We start from the raw sequence: 11,626 nt of genomic DNA on the forward strand, positions 1-11,626 counted from the left end.
ACATAAAATGATAAAGTTACTCCATTTTCCGTGATTTGCATCTCTTGCGAAGTAAGTTTATGCCTATTGGATAGGAGTTATTTCAAACTCTTTACAATTACGAAGCAAACATTCTTGTGGGTGATTACCAGTGATTAGCGTTGTTTAATAATGTATGTAATACGAGTATGATTTGTTCCTATTTCTTCAGAGTTCACTACTTCCATAGTTATAGCCACAACAATAGTTTTACAACCAAACTAGACCATAATATTACAGCCAAACATCTTTCTCATTTAGTCTATCATTATTAATGCGCTATTGATTTTAATGAATAGATACTAGATACATAGCTATCTAATTTATTCATGTTAGAATTTCTGTCGTCAATTAACCATACATTGTAAGGTACTTATGAATGCTCATGTCTCGACAGTTCTGTTGCCAATACAAGAAACAAGGTAATACACAACTTCAATTATAAATTAGTTTCAGTAGAACACAATTTACTAATAAACCTTATAGAAAGCGGCGTCTATTCAATGCTCCATTCATTCTATGAATGCTATCATTAATAATCTTTTCTGTTTCAATGTAGTCAGTTCCTCTATGTCCATTTGTTAATTTGACATGTCTGAAATTAGAATTATGATTGGTTTTATTTATTATATCAATATTGAGAAGTGTTTTGCCAATTTTGTGATTGATTGTGAGAATTTTTCGGAAATTTTCCTTTGTTTCGCTGTTTTTAAGAACTTGGGGTTTAGGCAAGCCACGTGAATGAACTTTCCACGTGTTTTGTTATCGATTTGATCGGTGAACACTCTAAACATCTGATTTACCTTAAAAATAAAAGAAGAAAATGTATTTTCTATATGTTTCATACACTTTTACTGTAGTAATTAGGAATAGTGAGAAGTGTACCTAAAACTCTCGACTCTCTCTCAGTTGTAGAAAGCAGTTAATAGACCGCCCATCCACACCCAGTTGTAAGTAATTCCAATAGAAAAAAATACCTACGAACATCTCAGTAACATTCTGTTAATATTACGTGGCATGTTGTGTTCTGTATTAAGAACATAAAGACGATATTTATAAAATTCTTATAAAGATTTCTGATACAATACAGGCTCTATATTGAAGCCGAACAGACATGTTTTAATAAAACGTTTTACGTTCAAACACTCCAATTCATATCTTCAATATTGCAAACAGGACCCGACGTTCGCGTACCTACATACATACATGGCGTGGCGCCTCGACGTAGACACATTTAAATATGTCTATGGAAATAGCTGTCCATTGTATGCCTAATTGATGTATTTAGCACCTGTCAATACGAACATTTAACGATTTCCGACACACATTATGGGTATCTGTTTAAAAAATCAAAGTGTGAATTCGCAGGAAGTTGCTAGTCACGAAGCGAAAAAAACAATAAACCTCCTTTTCTATTCTGTTCCATATGAACTGTAATTAGTCGTGTAGCGTTAATGTTAATTATCACCATGGGAAGACAGTACCAACACAGTTTATTGATCGGAGTTCGATGCCTGTTAACTATGTGGCATGCATGCTAAGGGGCTTTTTTGTGTCAGTTTCGCTTGAAACGTTTTTGTTAGAATGTATCATAGGAGTATCGTATTGTAGTGATCGGTTTTGTTGTGTTTTAGTGGGAGTGGAAGTGTTAATGAAAAGGAAAGAAAAATGGGGTGATTGTAAGACGAATGATAGAGAAATAGGGAAACAACCTCATTCCTACCTACCTACTGTTTGTACTGTAGAAGACAGGGTAAGCTAACAAGAAAAATACATAAGTGATACAATGTCATTGAAGTTTATTTTTACAGATTGTTTGAATAACAACTTTAAGTGAATTAAATCATATTGTCAAACGGTTCAAGTTACCTTTTTTGAACTTTACAGAAAAGACGTATCACGTATTCAAATCAAACGATCATATCACAATCTTTAACAAACCACATTTGAATCACAATATCGACTATCCTTTAAACAGAATATTCACTATACATAACAATAGCACTTCATATAACAGATCACCTTCAACTCATTTAATATCGTGTACATCTTTCCGCCGCGCTCATATAGGCCGATGTAGTAACAAATTAACACATACACCATCGCCCTTCAACCACACTGCTCCATTGTTCTCCATAGTAATTTGTTTACACTGAGCACCGAACTTTTGGCCGTAAAATGGAGATCACGATTCAACTGGAACAGTTTTGGTTAGAATTCCTTTTTTTATGGATTCTGAAGTGTGAATCGATGATTTTGTTCCGTTTCTTGGAAGTTTGTGAGTTAGTACAATGTTTTGATGTTTAATATTTGGTTTATAGATGTTCTGGTTGGAATATTGAGTGTATCGTTGATCGAGTGTGTTTGGAACTTCTTGATATTACTTTGGATTCGGGATGTGGTGTAAAATATGGCATGGAGATAAATATAAGTTTTTATGAGGATAGATTTGGTGTAGAATCAAAATAACTGGAACCTAATAACAGAGATAAGATAAATCTGATAAGGTCTGTAGAATTTCTTACTGACAGATGATGAGATGATGGTTAATTATAAATAACTGCCTGTATTTCTTTATCGGCTGAGCAGACAGATCACCCAATGGTAAGCAATCGCCACCTATGGACACCCGAAACACCAGAAGCGTTACAACTGCGCTCATGGGGACTAGGAATTTAAGGGTTGTAAGGTAATCGGGAATTGGGAACGGGGGTAATTGGGCCTCAGGTAACCTCGCTCACACAACGATATACGTCAGTTTTCTGTGAAGCCATAATATCACTCCGTTTAAACCGGCTCATTAGCGCCGAAGCATGGCTCTTCTACGTTTAAAAATCTGTACCTATTTCTTTAGGTAATAGCCTTGAAAATTCTGAACGAAAAACCAAATATTCTCAATAAATATTCTACTAACTAACCATTGACTAGTCTGACAAAGCATTACAAAGGCGTAAGACAGTAGTAACATTGCTAGACACTAACACAATCAAATCAAGTAGCCACTTGGAATAAAAGTGTCTATTGTTTTCTTCCAACAATGAACATCATATAGGTAATATGTAATACATATGTGTAATTTAAAACATTTAAGTTGAGTATTAGCAATGAAATGAGTGTACAGACAGCTTGAGAGATTGGAATAGAATTATAATGTGTTAGTGTAGAAGGTCTTGGGAATATGAGTGACGTCTGTAGCTGTATGGAATGTATATGAAAGGTTTAGAAGTGATTTGTAAGGTAATTTTATTTTTACACATCTATTGGTACTTCCTTCTTTCTTCTTGTCTCCAGGCGTTTTGATTGGGAATCACTGCATAGTATAAAACAAAGTCGCTTTCTCTGTCCCTTTTTGTCCAAAGGATTTTGATGCGTTTTTTTAATAGTAAGATTGGTTTAAGAGGAAGATTTATATGTATAATACATGCATAATATATCACCATTGCACCCATGTGAAGCTGGGGTGGGTCGCTAGTAAGTAATATAACTTGACTAACATTTCTAACAGCACAGGATCTGGAATTGCACCTGAGCTACTTGGTATGTAGTAATGAATTCAACTCATACTGAATCTGTTTCATTACCATTTTGGAGAGCGCACTTACTCCTTCAAGACTTTTGAACAAAATCGTAAATTCTATTGACGTTAACCATAATTAACCTTAAAACTCATTCAAGTTCAAACCTCTTCACGAGAAAAAGGTCTTTATCGGCCGCCATTAAGCAGACTCTGCTATAAATTCCATAATGACAGGAGACGGGATCGATTGCTCGTTAGGAACATTTAACAACTAATTCTTCTAAACTCCACGAAGTATTGAACTGTTCGTTAGAAGTTACCAGCAGCGTCGGTGCCGCCGGTTAATTGTTAGAATCCAGAGCCCCGTACTAATGAACGAAGGAAATTAATTTTAACACCAACTTTTAGCGAAGGAAATAATGATTCGATCGATTTTGTTTTGTCTGGATGTTTGTTAGTTTTGAAATGTTGTGAGGTGATGTTTGATTTTGTGTCTGATTATGGGAGTAAATAGGAGGTTCAAAGGTTCAGATTTATTAGAGAATCCTAATCTCTGCCTTTTGAAGGGGAAAATCATTCAATTTCTTATCCCGTCTTAAGTGAGGCGGGAGGGAGTGTCAGACAGACTCTTACTAACTAAAAACCACCCTGTTCCTTCTCTTGCTTTGAGCCGGAGCCCCGGTAACGTATTACGTTGTCCGTAGCTCCGCAGCGGGAATCAGCCCTACTGGGCCCTATCTGTGTATTCTGGCTTCTATCGAGTATATGTATAGTCTCATAGTCGAGTTAAGAGTCCATATCGAGATAATAATTATATGAGGTTTACTCTACTGTTCAATTTCAATAAGAGACATAATACTCGTATAACAGAAAACGTAGAAACATTTACAAACAAAATGTGTATAAATGTTCCCTAAGTAGTATTTAACTGCTGTCCCAAATGACGGAGTAGGTTGTTTGGGAAACTTAACGCTAAGTGTGTTAGGGCTTGCCTATAAATATGATTGACTGTAGCCAATAAAATACGTGTTTATTAAACATTAGGCACCGTTTTGCACGTGTGTGTGTGTTTGAGTTGTGTGGTGTATTGGTATGGAGTGTTATTGACTTGTGCAATTATTATGAAATTAGGAGTATAGTATGGTAGTGAAGAGATGTAGTTTTGGGTGGAAGAGTTTAGGAAAGACTTTTGTTTAGCAGTGAACGTCTTCTAATTTTTAATAGTGTGTATGCTCTAGTAATGATGATCACGATCACTTAATATTATAAATGCAAATGTTTGTTGGGATGTTTGTCCGTCTAACATGCTGTAAATATGTATATAAACAGGGTATGAGCTGACTTGGGTGACAGGCCTTTTTTCGACGAGGACGCGGCAAAGTCGCTGGCAGAAGCTAGTCAGTACATAATATGTAAATGAATATTTATTTTCTTACCTCCATACCAATTAATTGTATTGGCAGTATTTTTTAATACAACTAGGATCATTATAATAATATTGTATAGTTTTGAAGGCAGCTTGATAATAATTACGTAAAGATAAATATGCTTACTAATTTCAATACATCTTACAAAGTAAGCAATTACATTATATTGTTGTCTTCATATTAACAAAACACAACATTCAATGAAGGATTTATACTGTATTTTATCTCTTTAATTGTACAAAGTCATCGTTTAATTGCATGTCAAGCTGTAAAACTTTAAACACAGCGGTCACTTGGTCAGGGTGACACGTTAAACATCTGTTTGTAGGACTTTAACGGTTCAAATGTCAGCAAATTTCATTCGTAAGACCTTGAAACGCTGAATTATTCGCCAACTATGTAGTTACTAATTTGTTTAAAAGTATTGATACATAACATTTTTGCCAGTTATGCAAATTAGGAGCGCATTGTTGTTTTTTTATTAAAAATATCGTTACCAATAGGATTTTTCCTATGTCGTGGGCGGGTTTACAAACATACAAGTTCACGTACACATGGCACCCAGACCCAGAACACTAATTTGTAGAGCTCATAAAGATTTGCGCCGTGCGAGAATCGAACCTACGCTACACATACAACGCTACACACTGCGCCAACCGTGCCTAACTGAAACCTTTACCTTCACACGAGACAGAATTTCAGATGTCTTTAAAATCCTAAAAGCTTAATAGATAACACATTACCAATCAAATCCAATAGTTACTACACACCCAAAAAGGTAGAGTAACCCCACCTTTAATGAAAAAATAATGTTATCGATTACTAATAAAAATTAATACACTAATTACCTATATCTGTTTACAACCCCTTACCATAATATATATACATATACATAATCTGCGCCCTAATTTTCGCAATTAAATACGATATATATTAGGAAACAGTTATGAAGATTTATGGCCAGTAATAAATTTTATTGTAATGCATGTGCTGCTCTCAGTAACGTGTGTAGTTCCGGCTTGAATTTGTAAAATAAATGTTTGCAAAACTAAATTTTGATGTTAGCAATAGGTGTAAGTAGAAGAGTAGGTACATTGACTGCATTATCAAAATATTATTATAATAACAGGAGGATATGATGACCTTGAATAACAACATCAACATCGCCGCTACCCATGGACATCCGAAACACCTAAGGCTACAAGTGCGTTGCCGGCCTTTTGGGGGTTAGGAATTGAAGGGTTGCTGCTGTTGAATTGGGGAATATTGAGAAGGGGGTTAATTGAGTGTCCGTTAGCCTCATTCACACAACGCAAGCGTTGGTTCACGTCGCTTTACTGTGAGGCCGTGTTGTCACTCCGATCGAGCTGACACATTACGTTTTATACGAACCGGAGCATGGCTCTCTAAACGTGCATTTTCAGTATTACATCTTAAATATTCTCAAGTATATTCCACAACAATTCATTCAATTTAGAATGACGGAGTGCCAACTACATGTTGTCGCGTCCAATCAATCATCCAATCAACTTCAGTTAGGCAGTAATTAAACTATCTTGATGTAACACTAGACATTGGAATTTTTCAGTCTGCTTTTGTTTTTATATAATTATACATACATATCGTCACGCCTTTAATTCCCTAAGGGGTAGGCAGAGGTGCACAATGTACACCCACTTTTCACTATTTTATACTGTTAGTCCCATGTAATAAGTGGTGAGCCTATTGCCATATACCGGGCACATTTCCAGACTCCGTGCTACTACTGAGAAATTTTCGAAAAGCCGAAAAAAGCCCAGTAATACTTCGTCCGACCCGGGAATCGAACCTGGGACCCCTTGCTCTGCAGTCGCAACGCGCAACCACTCGGCCAACGAGGCAGTCAATTATTTACATTACTTTATTTAAGGATTGTCTCCTTGGTCGATTAATCGTAAGCGTGACTGCTATACAAGAGGGCCTTTAATTCAATGTCTGGTTCGGGCAAAGTTTCATTGAATTGTTCTGAAGTTATGGACAATTATTCAGCAAATACCATTCTGAAAATTCACTACCATTCACATAATTCTCATATCATAATTGGTGAAAACTAGGTATTAAGTACGTTGAATCTCGGATAATTAAGTGTCAAAACTATGTATTACCTTGAATCTTCAATGAAAATAAGCGTTTAGTGCTTTGCTAACACCCCTTTAGAGTAAAATGTTAGACAAATTACAAATAAATTACACATAAATTTATTTCTAGTACCTAACCATCTATCAACTGCTAAGCAAACTCAAACCATATATCTTCACTCAATTGCCTATATACATCTATGTATAACTAAAACCACATAATAAATCGTACAGCACGTCTGACAATCAGATAGCACACAATAGCACATGACTGGTCAAATCTACAGAATTGTAGATATAATTAGAGATACCTATACATTGTGGAGTAAAAAATATTAATAGTATGGATAATTTTAATTGCCAAATGTGTTAATGTAAAAAGTCTAATCGTCTGTCTGTGTGGATTGGGACTGGCTTTGATGTGAGCCGGTATGACACGGTGGTAAAAAAGTATAAAAAGTATGGTTGGTTTATTATTGGGTATCTATAGGAATGCATTTATTAGTATCGCTAACTTATACTAAAACTGCACGGTTGGCGTGGTGGCTGGGCAACGTGTAGCGGGTTCGATTCTCGCACGGAGCAACTATTTGTGTGATACACAAACTATTGTTTCGAGTCTTAGTATAATGTGTATGTAAACTTGTATGTTTCTAAACGCACCCACGACGTAGGAGAATATACTAGTGTGGGTCAACGATTAAAAAAAGACGAGGTAGGTTCTCGAAAATAGTGGTAGTTGTAAATAAAAAGGCGATTGATCTGACAGTGACACTTCTCATTCACGAGGTTGCCCTCGTGAATGAGAAGTGGGGTCGAAACCTACCAACGGTAAGTACTAATGTAACTTTTTCCGAGTTATATATATGTATTTTCTTTCATTATTTCGAGACCACTGACAAACATAGTGAGAAAACCTGAGCTTAAATTATAAGTTTGAAATCGCCACCCCGCATTGAGAAAGCGTGGTGATTAATATTCAAATCTTCTCCGTGTGAAAAGAGGATTTTGGTCAGCAGTGGTCATTTATAGGCTGTTGTTAATGTTGCTGTTGAAGCTTAACGTGAAAAGTAATTATGTACACTATTAACATTAGGCCCAACCCTAGAAATATTTAGTGACCTAAAACCTAAACCTAAATACCTAAGTTTCGCAGTGTTTATGTTAGTACTCAAAGAATAAACCAAGTACGAACTAACAAAACATTATATTATACAGGGTGAGGCATTTTACAACAGGCTCCATTCAGCGAGTATTTGTTAAGTGCCATTAAAATTTCAAGTTTATATACCAACTTTCAACAACATCCTGTAGCTATGGAAATTTTATATTATAATATTATGTATTTGGAATAAATGGTTACGATGAAAGAAAATTTTATTAACGAAGTTATTGAAAAGGTTATACTTCACATTACGTATGAAAAATCAATAAAATAAAATATAATTAGGTGCTTCGTTAGTCCGCAAACAACTTATAAAGCCAATCGTAATCGTTACCACCGCATAACAGTCCATTGCTGGACTAAGGCTCTCCTCTGTGTAAGAGGGTGCCTAATCACCACTCTTGACAGTCGGCTTGAAGGTTATAGTTGCAAAAGTTCACATCTATCAGAGATTGCTACTGCCTAGCCCCGTCAGAATGCGTAGTCCCAATATCATTTTTTGTCCAAGGTTCATAAGAAATACAGGTGTAAAGTTACATCGGTAGTTTCAACAAACTTTTCTATTACATACTAACAAGCGTGATGTTAGTCATGTCCGTTTATAATAATGTCTGTTCAGTCAGAAAGATATTAAAAAATATATATATTGTAAAAAAACAAACATGGAAAATCTCTATCAAGTAGTCAAAAAAGTTGATTCACCTTCTGCTGTAAACATACCTAGATAGTGTTGTGAAAAATGACGATATCAAAATTATAACAGACAAGTCGTCAAGTTAACTTTATTAAAGAATTAATTTCCAACAAGATCCATTAAATGTAGCTTTTTTAAAATTCATGCCAGATTGTTTATGTATTTTTCCAAAAAAACCTATTTTCCTAGAAAACCAAAACAAAAATTTACATAAACAACAAAATCAGATACTCACATCAAACAATGCGATGTATCCTCAAACTTTTGCGTCAAAAATAAAAACACAACACTTGCACAATAACGATTAAACTGTAATACTTTTTGTCGCACAGGCACAACAGAGAGAAAAAAAGTGTTTTTCGTGTTCAAAATGTCGTAGCAAAAAGTCGATCGTGCGGGCTCGACCGACGGAAGCTTGGTTGCGACTGGCGACTCTGTTTTGTACGAGAACACCTCGGTAGGTGAAACACTGGCCACTGTGTCGCACTGTGCACCCTTTGCCGCCGATTCCAACTTCAAATTGTAGTTTGGAAACAGAACTATTTTATACGATGTTCTGAAATTTGAAATTTGAAGTGAAATTTTCATTTTTTTGTTGTATTTTTTATGATAATTAACTTGTGATCAATGTCAGTGTATCTTTAGGTAATGTATGGTCAAATTAGTCAGCAAAATTACAAACTGCATATCTCGTTTTCTGATCTAAAAATTGCCAATAATAAATTGCACGTCTGACAATCAGTCAAGATTGATGAAACAAGTTCTTTGCTGTCAGTCCCAATAAGAACTCAAAACATGAAAAATGTATGATAAAGTATAATAGCAGCTATTGTCTGCGAGACCACCTCACACTTAATAATATTACACACACACACTTAGGCAGCACCTAAACCTACCACAAAAGGTAAAATCGTGTGCGTCGAAAAGTACGTGACAAATTTAAAAATAATACAAAATCAAAAATAGAATAAGCAACTAGAATCCAAAGGAGTTAACAATAAAAATTGTATTTGAAAATTAACACAGAACTTTGTAAAACATTCGTTCCTTTGACAATAACAAGAAAATAAACTTGAAAAATGTACACAGTGTCGTGAGTTGGAATACGCGGTGTTCAACGTTTTTACCGACGATTGGCGCGTGCGCGGTGCGAGCTTTGACACGGGAAGACGAAAGTTAGGTACTATATTTCAAAGAAGGTGAGCCATTAAGGTTTACGGTCTTATGGCCTTTTTTTTTTTTTTTTTTTTTTTTTTAGGGTGGAAAATCATCCAATGACTTCTCCCGCCTTGGGCGAGGCGAGAGGGAGTGTCAGACTCTTACTGACTAAAAACCACCCCGTTCCTATTCCTGCCCGTCGAGCCGGAGCCCCGGTAAACCCGCTAGGTCCGCAGCTCCGGATTAGGCATCAGCCCTACTGGGCCCCATCTGTGGTGGTCTGATGGCTCTTTGAGGCGCGCGCAGAACGCGACGCGCCGCACGCACGGGTCTGGTTCTGGTCGGGCGGCGAGCTACCCTTGCTCACCGTCCGCAGACCCGCACTTACGGTGGCCGGAGATCGTCGCGCGATCCCCGACGCCCGGAGTGTCTCTCGCGACGGTTGGGGCGTGAGGAAGTTCGTTCCCTCACGCGCCCCGCCTCCTCCTTAGCTAGCATGACTGCTTCGCAGAAGGAGGAGACGGCATCCCCCTCGCTCCGCACCATGGCTTGTATCAGTGCCGGACGCGAGAGGGCGCCGTCGCCGACCACATCCATGAGGACACGGCGGTGCTCAGCCCACGCAGGGCAGACCGCAAGCGTATGTTCCACCGTGTCCTGGTCTTATGGCCTGGGACTATGAATTTAGGTAATTAAAATGGGCACTAAACATTGGTTTCTCGTAGAGTTTAAACTAACGTTTCTGAGTAATGGCTAAATAACGCTATTTTACGAGGAAATGTGATTAATTTAATACGTAACACTGATAGAACTCTTACCTAAGATATTTACTGGCAATTTGGTTTGGTACTCGCTGTATACCTCTGGGTGTCCCTTAAGTGCTTACGTTAAGAGGATGGGCGATGTCTTCCGATATAAAATTTATGTTCCCTAATTCGTATAGCAATTGTTTTCTCCTTTTTTATTTTTATTTTGTTTTGTTACTATGTTGAGCTAATTCAAGGTCCATGAATGATTATGATAACTATAATTTCTTAAAATTCTTAAAATAAAAGTTTAAGTGTGGGAGAGCCAGGCTTCGGTACCAATGGGCCGGCTCGACCGGAGTAATACCACGGCCTCACAGAAAACCGACGTTGAACAACGACATCGCCTCTGGTGTTTCGGGTGTCCATGGGCGGTGGCGATTGCTTACCATCAGGTGATCCGTTTACCGGCTTATACTATAAAAAAGTTAAAAAATAATAAAAAGAAGGTATAAATAAAGTCAGCATAACCGTGAATCAGTCCATAAGTAATAACATCATCAGAATATAATTATGTTAATTACCATAACTTTATTACCTCGTTTTACGGCATAATTTCGCTCATCATTCTACAGTACTTATTCCATAGGCAATCAAAATTTGCAGTTATTTTTGCAAAAGTAATTAACTAACTTGTTCTCTATAAACTATTATTAGAAAAAGTGTATATTTACAAAGTTTATGAGAGAGAAAACAAATTAAAAATGCTAATTAAAATGTGTAT

General features: G+C 36.7%; 1 protein-coding gene across 1 annotated transcript in view; it reads right to left on the bottom strand.

Annotated features, from left to right (window-relative positions):
- Positions 1-9,372, bottom strand: part of LOC118282062 (netrin receptor UNC5C) — a 127,179-nt gene extending 117,807 nt beyond the window's left edge. The window contains exon 1 of the mRNA XM_050701485.1: positions 9,174-9,372. The gene's annotated coding sequence lies outside the window, so the exon portion shown is untranslated. The remainder of the gene's footprint in view (positions 1-9,173) is intronic.
- Between the last annotated feature and the right edge of the window lie 2,254 nt (positions 9,373-11,626).

Source organism: Spodoptera frugiperda, chromosome 20, assembly GCF_023101765.2.
Source record: "Spodoptera frugiperda isolate SF20-4 chromosome 20, AGI-APGP_CSIRO_Sfru_2.0, whole genome shotgun sequence".
Taxonomy (NCBI): domain Eukaryota; kingdom Metazoa; phylum Arthropoda; class Insecta; order Lepidoptera; family Noctuidae; genus Spodoptera; species Spodoptera frugiperda.